Here is a 25,252-nt window from a genome sequence, read left to right as displayed (position 1 = left end):
CCTGCAGTCATGCCTAAATCATTTAGTAAATCATGGTCCAAAAAGTAGATGAAAGGGATTTAGGAAAAGTATGAAAGAAGGAAAAAAGGAAAGTGGTTTTCATCACATTCCACATCATGGAGAACAAGCTGGATAAGTCTCAGGCCTTGTGGCTGAGGGGGGCAGCTGTGGCCAGCTATACTGGACCTCGTGGAAACCTGCAGTGAAGGGCAGAGGTAGGAAGGTGTGGGGACACACGAAAGGAATGGGAAACATTCGCAGACAACAGCACAGAGACGGACTAGAGACACTGTGACTTCTGTGAGAACTTAAAAACAAGGCAATAAGGCGTTTATTGAAGAAATAAAGTGTGTGTATCACTCAGCCTGGGGTGTCTGGGCACAGGACTGTGTACCACCCGACCCTGGATGTTTTAGCACGGGATGAGACCTCCAGCAACCCACCAAGGGGATGGGGTATATAAACGTCCAGCCAGACTAAGGTGCAGCAATCTGTACTTACTTATCTGCTTGTCTGTAATTCGGTCGTACACATGCTGCTGAAAATGGCAGCTGGTATTGCCAGTGAGGGTTTTGAAGTGGAAATGGACACACTCAAATGAGGCAGATGATTTAGAGGAAATTTTATGAATAGAATCCATGGGGATAAGATTCCTTATGTAGGATCCTCTTTTCTATAGGAAACGAGAAGATCTTGTGGTATAGACATGAAAGACTCTTAGGTTTAACAGTGCCCATTGATAGGATTAGAATGAGTCTGAAGACATAAGAAGACACTCGCAGGATATTAAGACAATAACTAAGTAGGAAGATAACGAAGCATGGTCTAAAGAAGTAGGGCAGCATTAATTCGTGAAAGTAGGTTGCCAGTAGGAGGTTATGATCAACAAAGGGCAGCAGATTGAGAAGGATAAGAATGCAAAAGAGGCTATAGAGCTTTAAGGAAACTGAGATTGTTAATGTCCATAATAGTATTTTTAGGTACTGCACAAAGCCAGCACAAAGGAGATGAAAGGATTAGCAGAAGTGAAGGCTATAGAACAAACTGCATTCAAGAAGGTCGTTGTTGAGGATGAAAAAAGGGAGAATGCTGGAGTCAAGAAAGAGATCTGGAATGGTTCTTTGAAATGGTCGGTCTAACATGATGTGCTGTGGTAGTAAATAAGATCATGTGGGTTGTCCACTAAAAAGGAACAAGGAGCAAAGCAAAAGCATTGTAACCATATGAATCTATGCATATCTGTTCATTGAATAATGATGATGGACAGAAGTCCATAAAATTAAGAAGGATATAAAGAATGTTAACAGGGAATAATTATTCATAATTTTTTACATCACAAGAAGCAAAGAGTAGTCAAAGAAATTATTAGACTGGGGGTTTAAATCAAAAAAGAAAGTACTTTTCACACAATAAATAATATATTATGGAGCTTTCTGATCTCCACAGGATATTATGTAGGTCTGAAATATAAGTGTGCAGAGACATTCACTGAAGAAAAGACTTTCAACTTCTATTAAATATAGAAATGCAATTTACAGCTGTAGACCCCAGATTCCAAAGAAAAGGACGAGTATTTCATGATAATTTCACTGTATTTCTATATTGTTATATGTTCTCCAGTATCTGCTTATTAGTCACTATGAGCAGCAGGATATTGGGTGATTGACTTATGCCTCCCCTTTGCATGCAGACACACACATGAACACACACGTATGCACACAGAGAGAAAGCAAGACACACTACTGAGCCTGTAGAGCAAGACTGGACTACAGTCTGGGGGAATGCAAATTTACCTGTATCCCATCCAGAAGAATAACTAGATTGTAGGCCATATAGAGCCAGTTCTATTTAATGTTCACCTCTTATAGTTAAATAAAATACATTTTTTATAGAATGTGATTATTGGCAAAGATTTCCAAAGAGCAGCCACTCAGATCCTGAGCCCTGCTAGACCTGTTTTAGGCACTCTTGGGAAGACTCACTCTAAGAATAGGAGACTCATGATACTGTGTTCCAGAAAAAATAAATACATGACACCTTACATATTCAGGATGCAAATTGAGGCCAGGCAGGGATCAGAAATGCATTTAGCTTTGTAACTGAGCTCTTCATTTGTCCTTTATGCCAAAGTACCTTATTGGTTACAATGAAGTTCAGTGACTCCAAACTACTACTATAGGGATAAAGTCACATAAACTGTCAGACAATCATAAAACTATTCTGGCAAAAATATTCAGGCAAGTATAGAATTATTTTTAAATATTATAAAATAATATCTGAAGTATTATAGCATTTTCTATCTATTCTGTTCTAATTATTCTATGTCTGACTTACTTAAGAAGAAAGAGTGGAGATAATGAGAGTGAGGAGAAGAAATGATGAGGTGGGGACTAATAAATCAAATCAAAGGAACTGAAAGTAGTCAGGGTCTCTGGATACTGACAGCTGTAGGTTAAAGTCCTGTTGCTAGATCTGCTGTATAAAAAGATTATTCCTTGTCCAAAAAGACACATTTTTCAACACACTCTGCACTCAGCACTTCCTTTTTATTTCTTTTCCTGGATTCCACCAGTCTGGGAAGATAGTCCCTGAAAAATGTCTCCAGTCTCATCTAATTGGGCAATTGAAGAAGAATGCGGGACAGAAGAAGGGATGAACAGATGAAGGGAATCCATGCCAGCACTGTCTTACTTATGTAAACTTTTGTCAATATTACTTTTTACTTTCAAGAACAGAAATATACTGAGCATTATAAACAGGAGGTTGTTCTTGGTTTAGCTCCCACTACAGATGGGCTTAGTAGGTATGGAAAGGTCTTGATTTTTATTCTTCCAATTCCAATATTCTTGGTTATCATCAATTATTTCTATTCTGTTAGGTTTTAATACTTGATTTACATTATTAATCACCTCAACAAATACCTCCTTTTCTTTGGGGAGCACATATCACTGCACTAGACCCAGCTAACTGTCATTTAGGCGAGATCAGAGAGTGGACAGAGCTAATACTCAAGTGTTATGGTCCACTGCTTTAAATTTGCTCCATGTCTTATGCCTCCACAACAAAGTCAAGACTACACATAACAGATACCCCTTTTAAAAGATATTCATGTGATCTATAATAGTAACGAACCACAATAATACTTTGTAGATACAGAAAGATCCATTATCACATTAAATTTCATATCGACACCTTAGAATCAAATATTAATAAGAGATTTTTCCGGCAGCCTCAGGGTGGTCATTAAGGAAATATGTGTATATGTGTCTTTGGCTAAACTATAGAATTTTTTTTGTCACATAATATTATTTGTTCCACATATTTCCCCATAGAGATACTATACATTTTGTTTATATATATGTGTGTCACAACTAACCTTCAGATATATATGCATGTCCCATAATGTTTAAAATGTATTCTCATATTTCTCATCTCTTGTAGGCATAAATACTCAGTCATCAGAAAGGTGGTGGCTAAATATAGAAACCAAAACAGGCTACTTTGCCAATATCCAGGTAGATGAACATAATACTCCTGTACTATATACCGTGATATTATACAAAGGTAAGTTTTCAGACAATTTAAATACAGATTGTCATTTCAAGTAAAATTATTTCTTCTTTTGTGTATGACCCAACGAAATATGAAAACAGCGATTTAGTTAATTTGCACGTAAGTTTGGATCCATGCAAAAGTGAGTTGCACGTATATTATGATTTTCTGCAACTTACATACATACATTACACATACTGTGTAATGAATAGTTCTCTGTTTCTAAAGACTTTATAGTTTCAGCGGATACATATAGCTTAATATTCAATGTCAATGCATCTGAAGAAATATTCTCAGATCAGTGCAAAAGGAGTGAAAAAAACTGTGCTACTTTTGCAAAGCTTTCATTAAAAAACACATATTTTTAAGCTGTGGTTTTGAAAAAATAATTGAAAAATATAAGAACTAAAATATAATACAGTTTTAATCATAGATACATACATACATACGTTCTCTCAGTCCCCAAACACCAGAGACAGATAACAATAACATTGTTATTTGCAAACCTCGGTAAATATCTTTACAGGAAAATGGCTGGAAGGTAAATTAATATCCATGTCAAAACTCTGTGTGGGCAGGCCCTCTGGCTGTTCTGAAGCAACTGAATAGGAGCCTTAGCTACTAGATTTTTGATCTATTTTAAGTCTTCAATATAGGAACAAAACATAAGTTGATTTCTCTCTCTCTCTCTCCGTGTGTGTGTGTGTGTGTGTGTGTGTGTGTGTGTGTGCATGAGACCAAGTCCATCAGCAGTAAAGAACTGAAAATGTATCCTTTCAAGCATCTTTTCCTTTGTATCTTTTATTGCCAAAATATACTGAACAGTAATTATGAGTGCAACTTTCAGTACCTCTACAAAATAAGTTTTCTGATTAAATAGGACAAAAATCTTTGCATATACTTCAATTTCCAATCACTGTTGATGAATCATGCACAATTACAGTAATAACTGCAGTCTGGTTTGGTGCTTTTATCTGAGCAGGCCTAACATATAGTAATAAAATCCATACAGTTAATGATTATCCATGTCAGAATAAGCTCACAGTTTTAAAATTCTGTGCTCCTGAAGTAACCTGTGTTTGCCCACACTGCCAGCTGAGGATCAGGTCCACCAAGGAATTCTTACTTAAATTCGCCATTTGCTGACTCTTTTCTACCAATAACACCCAAAGTCAGAGTTCTGTTTTTAAGCTGTTTCCCCTTCTATCCCAGACCATGTATCCCATTTTATGCTTGTGCCTTTCCTTTCCTTTTTTTGGTGATGGTGCAAAAAGGAACCTGAAACATAAGTGTCTGAGGAAAGAGACTTGAAATCAATCTCAAATATTTTTCATTTACCCCTTTTACATTTTTTCTCATGTTGATAAAGATTCTATATCCAATAATTTCTGTCCTAGGGTATGAATATCACTGAATTCTTGATCTTCTTGTTTTTACCCAATAAATCAGCCTGTATATTGCAAGATTTGCTTCCTGAATCAGCCTCATAGAAGAGAGACAAAACAAATTGTTTTATTTATCTAAATATCTATTTGCCTTCATATTTATGGAAGGAACTGGAAAAAAACTTAATAATGTCCAAACAAGCATTCAACCATACAAAATAAATTACCGGTGTAAGTAACACAGAAAAAGAAACCCGAAGTCAGTAGATCATACTAAGGAAATTAGGAGGAAAAGGAGTTACGCTGGTGTCCCAACCCAAAGAATAGAACCCCGCTGACTTCAATGTTCTTTGAAATAGGATCTAAGTTCATTCATGAAGTGATCGCTGTAGATCCCAGATCTAAAAACTGTGTTATATACTGTAAAGAAAACAAAGCAAATTCGCATAAAGTAAAATATTCAGCTTAAGCAGAACCAGGTGGAGATTTTTTCCTTTCTTTTTTTTTCTAATTTTCCTTGTTTTCCTAGTGAGAGTTTTCCCAAACTGAACACTTTATAGTCTTAATCTTGTGCCTGGAGAGACCCCAACATAAATATGAACCATCACATACAAGCTTCGCAGACAGGTCATGGGTGAGATAAGGGTGGAAAGCAAGACTGTTTGTGAAAATTTGTTCAGCAGAGCTGAAATGAGCAACAGACGGCAAGAAACATACAGAAAGATAAAGAATGCCAGTGCAGACATGTCCCCTTTCCATCTGAAATTGCCATGACACAGACCGTAGAGATGGAGACAGAAATCCCTGAAGAATAGTGTACTGAAGAGGAGTGCTGTTTTTATTTATTCATATCTTCTCCCCTCCAATTTCCCGTTCCAGAATTTATTTAGCTGAAGAGCATGAAAGCTCTTGTTTTCTTAAAAGGGCAAGAGCAAAAAGACTTATTTCCTGAAAAGCCTCTTCTAGCACACATAGATACGGGGCCGCTCTGAAAAGCAGAAATCTTAAATATTAATATTGATGGACACAGACTGCCATATAATTTCACCATATAGCTGAAGGTCAGATATTGCAGTTCTTAGAGAAATAAGACTCCCATTGACATCCATAGAGTTTTGCTTGAGGTCGTAATGAGGATCAGACTTAAATCACACTGCAGCTGTCAGACTAAGCCAAAAACACTTTCAAAGTATCACTTCTTGCTCACTATATATTTCAAAAACACTGAGTTTCACCCACCTGCTGTTTAGCGATTTTATTTAAATAAATACAAACGTCACTGATTGAGACATCTGCGTCCTTCCATCTCTAAAATTAAGTAACTCAGGCTATGAATGTGATATAATGTTCAATGAGTTTCCTTGATCACTTTATTTTCTTTTATAGACACTTTTTGCAGTCTCATCTATCTCACATAATGTAAGGAACATATTGCTTTAAAAATCATCTCTTGGTGAATTAACAGAGTCTAAATACTAAAAAGACACCAAGTTTTATTTCTGCTCTTTCTTTTCTTCATAATGTGCATCTTTTCTAGCGTGCCTTTTGTCTTCCAAGTATACTTGCAGAAAGAAGTGAAAATATAACTAAATTAGGTAACAGAAAACCTGTAAGCTTTACAAACAGTATAAAAAATAGGAGATGACACTGAGCATTCTTGATGACATATTTATGAGTACAGCATAAGCACTTGCAGAGCAGAATATTGGGTTCTTACTGTGACACATAGGACCACAAATAATTTGCAAAGGTGGTGAGTTATAAATTACATAGAGACAGAGAGTTGTAAGGAAAGGTTTCACAAGCAGAAATGTCTCTGAGAGGTGAGAAGAGAGTGGTCTAAAGAGAGAGGAAATGCAGATGAAGGGCCAGTTTGGAGCCGAAGAGAGCTCAGGGAGGCAAGACTCAGGAGAGCTCAGCGCTGCATCCCGGAGAGAGAAAGCACAGGATGGAAGAAATGCACAGAGGGGAAAGATGCTACACAAGAACCAAAACGTTCCAGGACACTTTTGAAAACCAAGCATGTATGGGTTTAATTACTTTCTATGTAGATCACAGTCCTAAAGCCGCAATTAATTGCTAATGAGAAGTCTCTTGCATGCATAAATACAGAATAACCTGTTACTTCAGTAAATGCGTGGTGCTATGGAGGGTAGTTTGTGTGTTATTGAAATTCTGGCTTATCTCTGCAGTGGGAATAGCTTAAAGGATGCAAAAAAGGATGCTAGCATATTTCCACGACGAGAAAACTCATGTTCACAACAGCTAAACAAAGCTAATGTCTGTAATGATATAAAAAGAAAGAAAAAGCTAGTATGATATACTTATCTTTAAGTCTAGGGCAGCTTAAAATAGCACTAGCGACTTCTGTCAAATTTGCCCCAAGTACTATCAATAAAATGACTCAATCACCACCAGTACCTCTGAATAGCCAAGGAAATGATAAGAAGATAATTTATTTTAAATCTTTAAAGTAAATGATTGGCCATTCACAACAAAGTAGGCATGCTGCTGTATTTACAGTGCTTGGTGTGCAAATGAATTAGAAGTATTTGCAAATCTTTTCTAATGTATATGTTAATGAATTAATCAGAATAGTCCATTCCAGAGAAGATTTTAATTACATAGGCCTAAATGTCAAGTTTTTAAGCTGGGAAATTAGATGTTTTCATAAATTAGTAATTTTGTGAAATATGTATGCCTATAAATAGGACAATTAGGATTTTTTTTCAGATAGTTTAGTTTAAAAGCTACATGAAAGTCTCCTTAGACATCTTTAATAGCTTGACCTAGTTATGAATAATTAGTGTTGACACAGGATTTACACATGTCCTTACACTGTGTCATTTTCTCAAATGCAAACAAGATACCTGCTGAGTATTAGCTTCAGGAGGCATGTCAAATATAAATCAGCAAGTAATCATTCCTACTATGCACATGGAACTTAATTCATCTTTAAAATGGTCTTTCTAGGCATTTTCAGTACGTATGCTGAAGAATAAAGAAGAGAGATTTGTGTTATACATACATAGAAAACATTCCCTGTTAAGGAAGCATGGATAATTTTAACACTGTAATGACAGCTTTTCATAGATTTTTTCTTTTTTCCTGATATGGTTTACATTCAATAAGTGAATCTGTAGGTTTGAAGGAGTTTTCTGCTGTTCAAATTACATAAAGGTAAAGATTAAATTTGTAGAGGAACAGATTATTTCATCAGAGGTTTTCAAATATTTTTGACTATTTTTTTTTAGGTTAATGTCCTCTTGCTGCATGCAGACCCTATGGGGAGGCAAGTGTTCTCCATGTAGCAACAATTATCTCATTACCGGAGTAATTATACGCTGTGCTAAATTTAAACCTGTCATTAATGAAAGGTGGCTAATATCAGTTTTAAGCTTAATACAATCTGCAGTGAGGAAAACAAATGCTTTCTAATCATTTTTTATCAGTTGGTTTAGCTACAAAAAGAAAAGCTAGACATTTTTTGTCTACTTGAAAAAAACAAGCATGTTTAAACAAAATGTTATGTAGTGATATGTGCACTTTAGTCATGCTCTTTGGAACAGTTTACAGTCAGACACCACAGTTTCTATTGCTGGGCTTTTAATTACATTGCTACTGCAGTTCTCCAGCAGGCAACTTTTTCAAAAGAAATCAAAAAACAGCTTGGGGTGCCTACGAGCCAACAACCCAAGGTCTGTTGGGAGCTACTCTAGCTATTCCATGTGCGGTTTTATTTGGATATTAACTCTTAACTCAAAATGCATTGGAGTACTGAAACCACTATTTCTGAGATATGAACTGAAACTGCACTGTGCAGGAGACAGAATTATAATTCTATTGTTTCTCCTTCATTTAAGAATATCCTCAGGGATACAGTGCCATCAGTTTTCAAAAAACATACAAAAGAAGGAACTAAGTTAAAATTTATTTACCTTGCAGACATTTTCTTCTTTGCATTTAATCATCTTTTTCTCCTCCCCCTGCTAGATAACTTCACTTGTTTGTGAATTAATGTTAAGAACATTTTTGATTGTAAGTTAGCGTGGTGACCATCAGTTGTCCTATCAGTAGTAACTCCTTCCTTACTGGTGGCTGTTTGAGCAAACACATTATTTTAACATGAACGTCTACCTCTTTAAAATCTACTTCACTTCGGGAGTGCAGAACAGTGTGATCTTGGCAGGAGTCAAATTTGCAAAATTTGATCATAGTTCCTCAGGATCTTTCTATTTTTCTGTAGAAAATCACTGCTGTAACTCAAATTAATTCATAGAAAAATGCTGGGTAATAAATATCCTCTGCTGTCTAACCTGAATCCACAAGAGTGCTTCATGGATGGGCCCAGCAGAGGCTGTATTAACTTTATAAGAAAAGTTTTACAATATTCATGGCAAAGGGATTTTTATTTTGTTTTCTATTTTCCTTTTTTTCTCAAGTTAATACATGAATCAGAAATGACCGACAACGAATGAAACACAGGCTACATGACATTTACCTGAGGCAAAGCAACAAAAAGATCACCTGACATTTTGTAAAGAAAACATAAAGAACAAATTATTGTAACAAAAGTATCCAAAGAATTAAAGTTCAGAAGGCTCCGGCATGTCAGTCACTGTTAAATATTAATAACATAAAGAGTAACAGAGAGATCAAAAGTGATATTCCACCTTTGATATTGCTGCTTAGAAACTATTCCAAGAGTTTCTCCTGCGCTATTTGCGACTTTTACCTTCTTCTGCTACATATGAATTATAGAACATGCACATAGGGTATTTCTTACTGCTAGAGACACCCAGAACTAATAATGCATTATTTCTGTATTTTATTGTGAGGTATAGAGCATATTAGCTTATGCTAGCTGCTCTTATCTCCAAAGATAACCCCTACGAACACGTTCATCTGAAAGTTCATACGAAGATACACGTGAATTAACTAAAGAGGGGGGGGATAAGCTCACCACAGACCAAATATCCTGCTTGGTGGAAGTTATATTTTATAAACACCATCTGCCAGCTTTAAGGGTTTAATCCTACACATCAGAGGTGCTGAGTGTCGCTCGTGCAAGCATGAGATAAAAAAAGATGAGCTGCGGAGGGGGCACAGCAAAGCTTGCCGCTACATTAGCGGGAAAGCGCCGCGACATAAATGCCAGCTTGTTCCCATCTAGCTACAGATGTTAAGGCTAAAGATGAGAGAGAGCAGGGCTTAGTGTCTCGCTGATGGTTCAGAGTGGCACTTAAGTCCACATCTCTCTAGACACGCCGATTGCCCTTATCTACCCTGAGCTAACCAGAGATGAGCCAAAAAGTCTGTATGACTTCTACTCAAAACTTTGCTGTCTGTCCAGGTCTTACCTACACACGAAAACAGTGTTGTGGATGCCCACCTCTCATCCTCTCCCTACTGCACAAGGACTAAAAACGTTAACTCTCCTATAAATTCCCTCTATTTTTTTTTCTTTCTATGCATTTATACTGCGCAGTTCCTGTATTTTGGCATTCTTACTAGTGTTTGCATTTAATCTGGCATACTGAGTGTCTGTTTAGCATTAGACATGAATGCCTTCCTTTGAAAGGAATTTCTTTTTAATTTTTATGCTTTTTTTTAAGAGCTCTCAAAAGCCCTAGGCCAAACAGCCATTTTTAATTTTCATGAATAAGATATCTCAAATAAGGGGATCCCAAGGCCCCCTGGCTGCTTTGGAATTCTTCATAAATATCAGAAATTGAACTGTGCTCAAAGAGCACCGTGCCGTGTGTACCTCCAGGGGAAAATTCTGCAAATACCCCAAGGGGATCAATTCTGCAAAAATTCCACCTTGCTGTGTGTGAGCGTGTAACAGTACATGTATTTATTCCACTTAATTTGCAATACAAAATCTTACTAGTTTTCTGGCAGTTTATCTTACTCCCACTGCCATTTTAACATACACAAAAAATTATTTGGACACAATAAAATATGATGAGACTGTGAAGAACTTTTCTGTCACTGGATCCAGTGTATAGAAAAAAGTGCATTGCCAAATGCCTTCTGATATTGAACATGACAGGAATATTCAGCCCCATAAAAATGTGACTTAAAAATTAAAATCTTAATTACTACCATTTGGGAACTTATATTTGTAATTATTATATTCCTCTTTTTTTCCAAGATTGCAAAACTGAAAAAATACAAAACCTTAGAAGCTTCACAAAGATGTTCTATTACAAAATGTTCAGAATTCAAGTTAGTTTCTCTATTACGAGAAAGAAAAAGAGGATCTCTATTTGCATAACAGGAATCACAAAACATCTTTGTGTTGACAGAAACTATAGTCTTTCCCATCAAACCTCTCCAGTGTGGCTTTCAACCTGCAATCTCTCCTGTAACTGCAGTCACCTCTTTCTAACAGCCTCATCCTCATCAGACTTCAGGACTAGCATTCCACCTCCATTTGCTTCACAGCTGACTGCCTTTAAGACTACATCCCCAAAATAGTGATCTTTCATGTTTCAACTCTGTCCTACAGAATGATGCTTTTATTACTCTCCTATTTGTGATTTTTATTACTCTCTTACGCCATAAGACCGAGCACTCACTAAAATACAAAGCACATTCACTTCTCTTCTAGAAGTATTTTCCTAATGTCATGTTTGAGTGTCCCCTAAGCATAAGAGTTACAGTTATCCTGTTCTCTTATTTATAATTTTCAAGTTCCTAAATAAAAATATAATAACGTATCATTTCTCAACTTCTTTTGACAAACACTTAAAAAATACACTACGTAGCTAAATACCATGTAAGCAGAGGAGTCTGCGGTTAGAGCTGATGGAAAGTGGTTTTCCCAACCCACAGTGCTTTCTGACATTCTTTCTTAAATTTTCTCAAATCTCCTTCTGCAGTAAGGAAAGGCTTATCCACAAAAGAACTGTGAGCTCGACCCAAGCTCAGACAATGTAGAAAATATATGACTGAGCCTTGTTATTTGACACTTCTGCTGTTGGGTTAAAATTTGTGTCTTGCACAACTTAGGTGAATACCAAGACAAGTTCTGTTCTCATACAGTGTTCACATTCCCTCTTGGGTGGCAGTAAGAGCCGTGGTTTCCACCCAGGAATTGACAAAAAAGTTGTCACAAATGTTTTGTTAAAACTTACAAATGCATAAAAATGATTTTGTTTTTAATTGTGCGTACGACCTTCTTAATTCCTGAACAACTGTCAGTATTGGACTCGTATTTTGGGACAAAAATACTAAAGCAGTCAAAGGATGCAGAAAAGTTCAGGGTTTCCACTACATCAATGAAAGAAATTCTTACATAGCCAGAATACTTTAATCTGATACTTATTTTAAGCATAAAATTTCATTTGGGGAAAGTATGCAACTTTTGTTTCAACATTTTATAAAAGAAAATATTCACCTTCTATTTTTGAAATAGTATGCTTATTCCCCCATCGATCTAAATTGAGAAAAAAAATGGAAGGGAATAATGTGCTGGTGGGGTAGAGAAATTTCTAGTTAAGTAGTTTGGATTTGACAGACTTAAAATTAGTATTGTTGAGCTTTCTGACAAAGGAGATATTATTCTTGTTTTTATTAGATTTGAAACGTCTCTGCTTTCAATTTTTCTATTGAAGGGAAGACTTTAGTCTTCCTTTATATGATTAATAAGAAGTGGATGTAGTATAAGAAATAGCTAAGGAGTCTCAACAAATACCTAGGATCTCAAATGATGGATGTTCTTTACATAGTTATGAATGCTTATATAGCAAATGGAAAAAGAGAGAAGGCAGAGATAGCGAAGAAGTTAGAGAACTATAAGAAAGAGTTGTATTCAAGATGGTAAAAAATAAAGGGGTATGGTAGAGAGTTATTAGCCTGTAGGAAGGATAAATATGACTGAAGATAAAAAAAGAACAGAGAATCTTAGTGTTATGCTGAGCTAAGGAATTCCTTTAATTTTTCCAAACCTTTTATAGAACTAGAGTTCCATTAAGGATATGAATAGGACAGAGCCGTCTTCTTCCTATTAGACTGAATATAATGTGCAGGTTACATACTGAATACAAATGTTAACATGCTGCCAGAGAAATCTGAAGTTAGTTAGTAGAGCGTATCCACAAGCACACAGGACTCGTGCAGCAGGGAACCCCTAAACTTGTGCATAAGCGCCTTCTCCCACTTGAGGAAAATCAGGGTTGCCATTCCCTGGCACCGCAGGAGCCTCTGAAGGCACGTAAACCCTGGAGCGGTGAGTCAGGATAATCTCTTCAACAGTATCACGAGAAATAAAGGACTGTCTGAGGTGGACTTTGAAAACAGTATGCTAGTTCTTTTGCTTACATCACACTTAAAGGGAGTTCAGATGGTGCGCTCCCTTCAACCTTGGGGAGACCTCCACAGCTGTCGGTATAAGGGAACCAGAAGGGTCCTGCCCATAAAATAATTATCTAAAAATATTTAGATAAATAATTATCTAAAATAGATGAGTGATTAAAATAACAGTCATATTATCTCCTTTCTATTTCACCTCCATGCTGTTTTGTGTTTCCAGAATCCAGCAGGACAAGAAAGGACATGAAACAGGAGGTCACGTTAACACCGGGTGTTTCACCAGAAGAGCTGCGTATCAGGGACTGCTAGGAATTTGCTTCTACATATGCCACGGGGGAAAGACAGAGATACTGAAGTTTTAGAGAAGGCTGGAACTAGGAGGTGTCCACCTGGGCTGCGTCTTCTTCAGAAAGGATTTGTTTAGCAAGCTTATTTTACATCAGCGAGTTTCGTTGGAGGTATGCAGCGTGTAAAAGGCTTGCTTCTTTCAGATTTAACTTGTGAGTGGTGGTGGTTATGGGTACCTGGGTTTTTTTCTGTATCGACTTTGATCATATAAGTACTTATTACTTGAGTTTTCTTTGGTAAACTCTCAAAGAACAGTATTGGGGAAATTAAAACATGAAATATGTGTCTAGTCTATATTTTGGGTAATATATGAAAAAAAATGCAAGCTGGAAGTAATTAAGAGATTTATGCATACCAGAAAGGGTAAACTTGATGATGAAAAAAGGAATAGGCACCCCAAGAGCACCTCTCGGGGCTTGCCAGTGTTTTGATAAAACCGTGTCCAGAAGCCTCAGACCACCTACGCAACCTCTCAAATGAAGAGCACAATTTCACACAGAGTCGCAGTTACCAGCGAAGCAAGTCAAAAGGAAAAGTGTCGCCTGGAGCCCCTGCAGTGCCCCTGCCGTGCTCACGCAGCCTGCCTGGAGCTGGCTACGCCGCAGCATTTATTTCTGCCGCATCGCAGGTATGAAGCGGTGCGTTCCTTGTTAATTTGAGTCTCCGACTTAATGATACCTCAGCAGTGTGCTTTTCACGTGTGTTTTCCAAATGCTGTACTTAAAATATGGAACCGAGGAAGAAAATTTACTCTCAAACAGAAAGTTGTTTCCCATTCTGGGCTTTTGCTGCAACATTCAGGAGTTATTATCACGTCCAGGACGACAAGATTTTTTTTCATACGCGTAAAATATCCCATAGGCCACATTGCCAGAGTCTTCGTCTGCAATACAGTGGGAAGGGAATACGCAGAAACCTTACCCTCTTCTGCGCGAGCGCCCAAGAGGCAGCTGCTTAGCAGAGCACAGGAAAGCGGGGCAGGAGCAGCAGACGCATCATTCTCTGGCACAGCCCCAGGTGTGTTAGAGGTAGCTATGGGTACCCAGGAGGAGGCTTAATGTCTTAACCCTTTTTTTAAAAAAGTGTAATGTTGTGTGCCTGCTTTTGCAGCGAGCCCTCGTCGAGCCAGGTTTGCCTTGGGCAGCAGCACCGGGTTCCACTTCCCAGAAGACTAAGCCTAAATTCCCTTTATTTTTTGTCCTTGGTAATCTAAATAGAGGAGTCATTACTTCTGGTTTTGAACTACAGGAAATGTCATTTCCACATGAATAAACTTCATTACAACACCCACTTTTCCCATTACGCCTTTTCAGTCTGGTCTTCTCTTTCTTTATAAACGGCATAATTCAAAGAAACTGATGTTTTTCCCTCTCTCCCAAAATATCCTTCTGTTCTACCTCTAAACAATTAAATATGCAGTATAACATGAGTCACTGCTAAATTACTGCCAAATACAGTCTGTTTGGTGTGGGCAGTGAATGTAGTTTCCTCATTTAAAAATAAAAAAAACATGATGTGCGGGGAAGAGTCTAACAGCACAGGTACGTTTCTATTTCCTCTGGTTACATCTATGTGAACTTTAATATTTGAAAGCCATTTTCTCTAGAGCAATGTATTTATGCAAGCAGAACCTCACAAGAGGGTGTGCTGCAGCAGCAGGCTGCTATTTACAGATTTTTAAGATACTGTATGCCACATCTGATTTTTAGTACATTATTCTGAGTGCCAATTTCTTCAATATTTCTCCCTGCAATGATGGCACATCTCAAAGGAGCGTTTAACATCCTCTGTTGTTGGTCTTTCCTGGAGGCAATGCTTATATAATTGCTATTTCATTGTTGTAGAAAAATAACTTTACCAACAGCTATTCTAATCCGCTTTCCTGTGTACTTCTATACTGCTTTTAAAAATTGAATGTGTTTGTAAATGTGAGATGTGTCCAAATGTTATGCTTTTTTCGGGAGAAATTGCCAGTAATTATAAAGTGGAACGATTTTATCAAGTCTCAGGTTCTGATAAGAAAGAAAAAAGGGCAGGAAACAAGCATGTACGTGTGTGTGTGTGGAGGGGGGGGGTATGTATGCTGTGGGCTTGTTTGTGTTCTACATTTTGGAAAAACATACCATACCCACCGCATTTCCCCAGAGCTGGTTTGCAGCAACCTGCTTAAAAATGTTTAGCAAACATAGATAAGAAGTAGCACAGTATATTACAACTGGTATGGCTTCAGCTCCGACGCAGCCTAGGCAATGTGTACTGTGAAGACACACCTTCCAAAATACATTCGCTGTAACACGTTTTTTATTCACTGATAAGTAAGAAGCACATGACAGCAACTGTTTGATAAAAAATTGCACTTTGGGTGTACAAAGAAAGTTCTTGACTTTTTCAGCATGTTAGCTCTCAAAGGGATAACCAGCTAAATCAGTCTTTTTCTAATTGTTTTACCTTTTTTTTTCTTTCCAGGGGTGAAGGAAATGAGGTAGATTAAATTAGCCAGTACTCCTGAAGGTGTTTAACTGACAAGTGAGGGAAATTACTTTACTCCTGTGATATTTTCATTGCATTTTTTTAATCTTTATATCCCTTATCAACACAATTAATTATACTGTTAGCACCCATTTTAAATAGAGAACAGTGTTTATGAACAACTTGAGTCCACAGCTTCTACCTCTCAATTAAACTTCTTGACAGCTGAATTTGAATGAAATTCGATCTATCAGGATACTAAAGCCAAAAGAAAGATGAAAAATACAGCAAGTGAATCCAAATGTTGTTAATGCAGAAAACATTTTAGTAAGGCATTTAAATTTATGAAATGAGAAAATCCAGTCACTGTAACATGACATCTTTCTGAACACTAAGAACACTTTTCTAGCCATTTTTGGAATAATATAACTTTTTTCCATAAAAAAAGAAACATATCCAGCTGTCTTCATAGCAGCAGTTAATGAATTTCATGGAATACAATAATCATATAGCTACATTTGAAGACGAATTCAAATCGAGTGTTCAGTCCATAAAAACTACTAGCACAATTAGCAGTTTTTATCAGCTATTAGAAATTTAAATGTTCTTTGATATTTGCACTGCAATTTAAAGCCATCAATATTTTTCTGTGTTGATAGCTTGGATTTCCCAGCTTTTGTAATAGCCTTAATAAGTATAATTTCCTAGAAATAATTATTTCTGCTCTGCATACGGAAATACTAATACGAAAACCCCAAGCTCAGTGTTACTACTCTGCCTACCCAAAAGAGGCACACAGACTCTATCATTAGCAAAAATCCATTAATACCATCATCTCCACCCAGAGCATCTTGCCAGAGCCCTCCATAACCACACAACACAGCCTCCACCCCAATGCAGCTTTGTGCAAAGTATTCTTCAACCGAGCTGGGGAAAGCTGAGGCAAATTGTGTATCTCTGATGCTTTTAAGGGTAGCTCAACAATTTTGAGAAGCACTGGGTTTGTATCTTCTCATTGAGAAACGCAGTTTGATTCTTTTAGAAACCAAAAGTTTAGTGAGTTACTGCTCACACCAAACAAAGAGCACCCACGTCCGAGCACTGAGATTTCATTGATTGTACATTTCTACTTTAACATTATGTCAATATAAAAATGAATCCATTACTACTGATGAGAAACAAAGCATTTAGTAGCATTAAGATGAAGAATCTGTGGACTTTAGTCTCATTCTTATATAACTCAGTCCTGAAATGCCAAACCAATAGTCCATTACCTCTTAGAGTAAGTTGTTTTGGCTTTGCTTCTAGTCATTGCTTTTTAGGTGGTGTCTAAGGAAATAGACTTTCTGCAGTCCCACCGTTTCAATGCGTTTTTCTGTGTGTGCATAACTGAAATACTTTTGACCGATTGCAGCCGAACTGGACAAAGTGGATGCCTAGAGGGATTGTTACTGTCTGACAGAAAAAGATACTGACTGGAAAGAGATATCCTGCAAGTGCCCAGGCTGAGAGAAAGGTTGTAGCCCAACCTTACACTTATTATGCATCCAAGATTTTGCCAAAGCATGCATATCTGCCTGCATCAAGGGGAAAACTTCCATTATAGTTCACACTTCATGTTTTAGTGCTGACCAGCTATGAAATACCAATCTGCAAGAACTTCCCCACATTAATTTTGGTGCTGGTGGAAGTGGCTCGTCAGAGGCACTCTAGCAGACTTGCTGAAAGCTTTGTAACGTACTGAGTGAACGAGAGCTTTACTCCTGCACCCTCTTCCTAGCAGAGCACTCAGCAGCATAAAAGAAGTCCGTAGCAAAGGCTAGATGGTTCAAATCTGTTCTTTCATCAACATAGAGGAGTGAGCTTTCTTTTCAGAGGGCAATAAGATCATCATGAGATGAAAGAATGACTACGGATAAAAATGGATAAGTATTTTAAAAAAAAGAGAGAGAAAATCATTCATAAGCAAGAAGGGGAAAGACTGAAGACTATCACTGAAAAACAGGATAACAGAAATTCTGCCCAGAAGGCAGAAATAGGCAAGACAGAGAACAAAAGCAATACATACCTCTGCCATACAGCAACGCAAGAAAAGAGTAGGCTTTTTACATGTACATACTCATGTACATATACTTTGTACATAACATATTCTAAGAACAGGGTAGTGCAACTCAAAATGATGCTACTTAACTCATTTCCCACTTCATTAGTTCCACCGTGTATGGAACTGGTTTGTTACACATTACTGTCTGCAGTTTACAATACTCCCGTATCAGTGGATTTGTTTTGTTGGACATAGCGTAGTGTGATTATCATTTCCCTTGGTGCCACAATGATATCAGCCCATCGACTGTGCAGTTGTCCCCCATGACCCCGTCTTCCAAGCAGTGCTTGAACGCGCAGGCCTATGCCGCTGGGTACAGACTATTTCGTTGCCCACGTCTTGGGCTAGTCTGACTGTCCAGCTGACATTTAACAAAGAAACTGCTCCTTGTGCTTAAGATGGAGCTTACAGTTGTTTTGGTTTTATTTTATTACATTCATATGCAAGGAAAGAGTATAAATATGAGTTACAGTAGACAAAGTAATTTGGTTTTGCTGTAGCGGCCAGGTTTAGAAGCCCTGGAAATTATCAAATAGTTGTAGTGATGACGCTTTAAAAGGACCACTGTTCTTAGCAGAAAATTTCATCTTAATGGAAAAGACATCAGGCTTGATGATGTTGGCTACTTCACTTTAAAATTAGTTATTCAGAAAGCATTAAATTGCCTTTTGCTTCATATGGAAAGTAAAAGGGATTTCAAAGACAAATTATCAGATACACTAATCAATTTGTACTTCAAAATTTTGGTATGGTATCTGTTGAAATCTCATAGATAATAATTACCAAAAAAACTAATTAAGAAATATTTGAACTCATTTCTTAGAGTCATTTTCCTACGTCATTTTCCAGTTATCTGAATCCTTAAACCGTGAGCTAATTATAGGGCTACAAATACTGGACAAAAATAGAAATATAAGTAATTATGAATTACCAATTGATATGTTCATTCATACAGCATGTTTCATCACAATGTTTCCATATCCAGCATCCTAAATGTTAGTAAACTTCAAAATATATGTTGCTCATCTGAAGTTTAACAAACTCAATGGAGAAGTTCAGTTGGGGTGAAATAGCCGTTAAAAATTTAATTAACATTATTTTAGTCTCCTTCAACTCAGATTACCTACTTTATATGCAGTTAGCTGATTTATGGATAAAAACAAATTCACTCGATATTTGTACAACTTTTTGTGTATATAATTCTTACAAATCTGTCTAAGGCATAGACTATTTTCAGAAACAGTGAAAATACTGTTTCTCAGTATTTTCAGAGAAAGGTGTATCCTTTTCTCTTCTTCAAAGTTCCTTTTGCCATTGGCTACACGGACATTTCTGTTAGTGCTCATGTCTCCCTTCCGCTTTCTAAAGCTGTTGTCTCAGCGATTTTACCTGAAGTCCAGTGTATAGAAACAAGGAAGTACAGTTTCCAATGAATAGTTAGTTCCAGTATCATTCTTAAAGATTTCTAAATGGCTGCATGTGTTAACAGTATTGTGCTTCCATTTTCCTGTACTAAAGTGGCAAGATTGCCAACCGAGTACAGACAACCTGACAAATATGTGCAAGTCCAGCTAAGAGTTACAGCGAGAGAATCAGGAATAAAAATGAAATATCCTCCGTTATAAATCCTTCTGTTCCCCATTTGAGAAACTACTTTTCTCATACTGTCATATGTTTATTGAGAGTGGGTAAAAAATAGACCTGCAAAATAAAAAACATATTCTATTATTTCGTCTCAACTTTTTATAGAACTCAATATTTTTTGCCTCAGAAGTTCCCATGCAGCATAGTGGAGTAAACTTGAGCCTTCACTAATGACCTAAAAGAAATTAGAAGGGATAGGGAGATCAATGCAATTTCATTTGCTTCAAAATTTAATTCCATTGCCTTTTAGTCTATCTTTGACTATTAGGCTGCCAACACCCTAGTGCAGCAGAGATTTCTAGACACATTTCCCCAGACCACTGTACAAAATAAGTCCAACATGCAATCAAAATTAAGATTGCAGCTGATGTAGCCTGGCTAGACAAAGAATCAGATGTTGTTTTATGTGGCCATAGATCTAGGCCATGGAAAATGTAGGATTTTGTTATTGCACAGAATCCTGTGGTTGTCCAGTTGCTATTCTGTGTTAGTGTCATAGCCCTGGGAGAGTAGATTGCACAGCAAACAAGGTTGGTGTTGAGGACCTGCCACCAACATGATACGTATTTTGAGGACGTTTACTTCGGAGTAACTCTAATGTGATGGTATGGATTCAATGCCCACTAAGAGTTGGAGTGCCTCAGGAGAGCTCCTGGAGTATACCTTACAGTCTAGTTTCATCCAAAAGAAATCCAGTCCATGTGTCCCAAGAGGTGAACCAAAGTTCTGATAAGTGAGGACAATCGAGAGATTTGCTTCAGAATTTCTTCTGCAAACCAAAACTCTAATGAAGATACACCTTATAACATATATCCTAGATTTATAAATTACCTTCTAGTGAAAATTTGCAAAGAATTCTTTTACATACAACAATGAGGGTATTTTTCTGACTCAGTCCTTTTAAGAGAAGTTTTGCAACAATGTGTGCAGGATGTGGACATGAAAAAAGCAAATTGTGTCAATCTGTAAGACAACAACAAGTAACTAATCATATTTAGCTACAGACAGAACCAGGTTAGATTTTTCTCTCATGACTTTGCTGGCAAAGGAGTGGATAAATACTAGTGGACAAGGGCTGCAGTTCTGCTCTCCTGCCCCCCGCCAGTTACCAGCCATCCCAGGGACAGACATCCTCCTGGCTAGGGGCTAGGGCACTCATCAAGCACTTCCCTGTTGCTGCTGTGTCTGATCCAACATGCAATTAGTCAATGAAGCACATCTAAGTAACGTACCAAGCAACCAACATCTGTATTACAAGCACTTTTACAGTGGCAGCAAGAATATAGGCTGGTGTAAATTGTTCTCTGAAGAAGCAGAACTCTGATTTTTTCGTAAGCAAAAAAAGAGCAGAAAGGTATAAGACAAGATGGGCTCTGACTTCTTAAAATATTTTCGTATTATATTCTCTGTGACCCATGATTTTCGTCCATTAAAGGGGAATTTATACAAACTAATACACTTGCTGCACGTACAACTTGTACCACTACTTATTTCACAGCAGCACTCGGCTTTTAATATTAAAGCTTCCTCCGCTGCAGTCACTGGTCTTGTCTGGTGCCTGACAGCAGCCTTCTTGGTAGTCCTCAAGAACAACATGATTAAAGGAAAGCTGGCTGTGCCTGCATTTTAAATCCCATTCATATGTAATAAAAAATACATGCAGTGCACCTCTCACTGACAGGCATAATGATGACTATTAGACAATTATTTGTCTTCAATCTTTTTTACCTTTAGAGTTTCTCCATGTAATATGAAAATAATAATAATAATAATAATAATTGTGGGCCTCTGTTTCATGATGCTACATGTTCCAAAATAGCACTAAAATGCCCCCAGCTTTTACCTATAGCAATAGGTAAAACCAGAACTATAATCTGATACCACTCTTTGAAAAACACTAGGAGTTCATAATGTTAACACAATTCTCAGATAATTTTAATCTCTTATGACAGAATCAGAAGGAAATTGTATTTTCTTAGCAAAAGAGTCAATTTTAAAGTATTTGCATGAACTTGATGTATTTTTCATACAGTCGAGGTGTGGATTTTTATCAATGAAAGTTTTGACATTCATATAATCAACCACATGTCTCCCTGCCATATTCATGCACTCAAAAAAATTTTATGGCAATTTATTCTAATTCTAGCTCATCTACTGCTTGATTTAAACTGGAGGTTTCCAGGTTTGCCTAGTTGACATTTGCAGAATTTCACAAAGACCTTTTGCTTCTTAGCAGACTCTCACTAGCTCTGTCACCTGCACAGTTATGTAGTAAGCTTTTTGGTGGGGTAAGTTTTTAGCCGGATCAGCTGTCTGAAATGGTTCGTGACTTAGGCACATCATGCCAGCATCAGCACAAGCAGAACTGGACCTCATCAGCCCTAATTTTCGAGTAGCTTGAACTGCTCTATGGAATCCCATCCAGAGAAATAGCATCGCCTAAGGTGCTATAAGCAGATCCTGCTCTCTTTTCTGATGGTCTTTTGTCTCTATCATCCTCTCCCTACCTATGACAAGAATTTTTGCATCTGCTTATTACACTGGATTAGAAAACTGAGCCAGCAGGAAAACAACCAGAAGGGAAAAAAAAAAAAAAAAAAAAAAAAAAAAGAGCTGACTCAATTCTCTAACTTTTTCCGCTGATCAGCGAGGCTTCTCATAGACATTAATTTAAATAGAAGTTTATCTAAAATAGAAAACAATTACCATTAACAAAATGAATCAAATAATGCTTCAAAGTCTGTGAATTTTTTTCCTGTAAGAAACAATGAGCAAGTATTTTAAAGAATACTATAATAATAAGAAATCTAAAGTCTTCTGCAACAGATCACTGCAAATTCTGGTTTTCATACTTTTTTCTAAAAGGAAAAAATAATTTTTAAGATCATTCTATTACAAGAACAAAAGAAATTTTTCCTCTCTATGGAAAATAAAAGCATCTGGTATCTAATAACAATTACAGTCTTACAGTTTTTTGTTTTAAAAGCTAAGTATATATGCAGTCAGAGCTTGTTATAGCTAAAGTGTTTTTATATGTAACTAAGAAGGTGTGGAGTCTACAGTTTTGTGGTTAAGTTTAAATACAAACACAACTCTTTGAAGAAATTCAATCCAGTCATAGGAAATGCCTTTCCCCTTATTTGACCAAAGACAGAAAGTGCATGTATTTTACACAGGATTGTTTTCTATTAGTACAGTACCTACAGTTAGTTCCCCACATATTAGATTTATACTATCCCAAAGCAGAAGCAGAGTAACACATCTATGAAACCGAGCAGACCAGCTCAGTTTTGCTGAACATTTTTCACACATACCAAAGTATACTTATTAAAGAAAAGGAGTCACCTTGTTGGAGCTCTAGGTCAAATGTCAAAGTCGAATAAAAACCCAGAGGGAAATAGGTTGATTGTCTGAAAACAAAAACATATCATTTGAAATGGTAAATGAGTAATATTATACTTGGCTGGAAATAACAAAAAAAAGATAAAGGAACCATTTTAGATGGCAGAGAGTTACAAGCTCAGGATCCTTATAAATGCAAGTGCTCTCAGGGAAGTAAAATGTCTTTCACCTCTATACAACCATTCGTTGCAGATAAAAGGAGAATTGATTTAAATTCAGTTCTTTCTCACCTTTTTTCCTTATTAAAAGTACAACACCCCGACAACAACTTAAAATATATAACAGCAATTCAGACTGTTGAAGCACTTGATCTTGATAACCTGGAAGCTACCGTCTGTCTTCTCTACTGGAGATATAGTGCTCACAGATGACGGACATAGTTACTGAACAAACACACAACTAACAGTCAAACACTTCAAATGAAAATTTTGAATGAGGTGAATTAACGCTTTTTATAATTTCTGTTTTCCTTTCACATATTTGAATTTATTAAAATATCTCTAGCTGTTTTCTACCGTGACAAGGCTTATATTGCTCTCTGAAGGAGTTTCTCTGGACTATGCTCATTTTATAATCTGTGCAGCCAGATTATTGCTGTCAATAACAGCAAAATGCATATCGACAAATACATTTTTAATACTGTAAACAGAAGTGCTGATCACAAATTAAATAATTCATTGATCATAATATCAAAATTACAAGTTATGGTGAAAATTTGATTTAAACTATTAGACCAAAGAAGTGAGATTTTTCATTTGCTAAATGAAAGAATCATCACAAAGTTATATATCAATTACATAGAGATAAACTCTGCTCTCAGTTCACTTAACTTATCTGCATATATAATTTCAAACTATATCAATTCTTTTGATTGCTTTATGAATGTTAATTATCTTTAAAATATCATCTCTTGAGAAATGTAATTTGTCCCATTTCACCAAATTACAGAATTACAGTGTGGTTGTGGTTGGAAGGGACCTCTGGAGATCATCTAGTACAACCCCTCTGCTCAGCAGGGCCACCTAGAGCATGTTAGACAGGGTTGCATCCAGGCGAGTTTTATGTATCTCCAGAGAAGGAGACTCCACAACCTGTCTGGGCAACCTAGTCCAGTGCTCTGTACTCTCACAGTGAAGAAGTTCTTCCTTACACTCAGGTGGAACTTCCTCTGGTTCAGTTCGTGCCCATTGCCTCTTGTCCTGTCCATGGACACCACTGAAAACAGTCAGGCCCCATCCTCTTGACACCCTTCCTTAACATATTTGAGAAATTGGTAAATTCCCCTCTCAGTCTTCTCTAGGCTAAACAGGCCCAGCTCTCACAGCCTTTCCTCATAAGAGAGATGCTCCAGTCCTCTGATCATCTTCGTGGCCCTATGCTGGACTCTCTCCAGCAGCTGCATGTCTCTCCCGTGCTGCAGAGCCCAGAACTAGACACAGTGCTCCAGACGTGGCTTCACCAGGGCTGAACAGAGGGGGAGGATCACCTCCCTTGAGGATCACCTGCTGGCAACACCCTTCCTAATGCACCCTAGGTGTATTCTGCTCTGTATCCTTCGTCACCAGGGCACCCACCCCATTCAGTACTGGACCCACATTTTCCCTAGTTCTCCTTCTGTTACTGATGTATTTGAATTTGCAACTGTACCTGTTGCAAAGGCCTTAGCCTTCCTCGTTGCATCCCTGCACACTCTGACCACTTTGTTATATTCCTCCCAAGTGGCCTGTCCCCTCTTCCACATTCTGTTTACTCCTTCTTTTGTTTGAGTTTTGCCAAGAGCTCCAAGTGCAGGTCTCCTGCTCCCTTTGCTGGACTTCTTACTCATAGGGATGCACCACTCCTGAGCTTGGAGGAAGTGATACTTGAATATTAACCAGCTCTCTTGGACCCCTCCCTTCTTTCCAGGGCCCTAACTCATGGGATTCCTCCCAGGGAGGTCACTGAAGAGACCGAAGCTTGCTCTCCTAAAGTCCGGGGTTGTGATCCTACTTATTGGCTTGCTTCCTCCACGCAGGATCCTGAACTCCAC

Source organism: Rhea pennata, chromosome 4 (genome assembly GCF_028389875.1).
Source record: "Rhea pennata isolate bPtePen1 chromosome 4, bPtePen1.pri, whole genome shotgun sequence".
NCBI classification, from domain to species: Eukaryota; Metazoa; Chordata; class Aves; order Rheiformes; family Rheidae; genus Rhea; species Rhea pennata.
Note: the sequence above shows the minus strand (reverse complement) of the source record.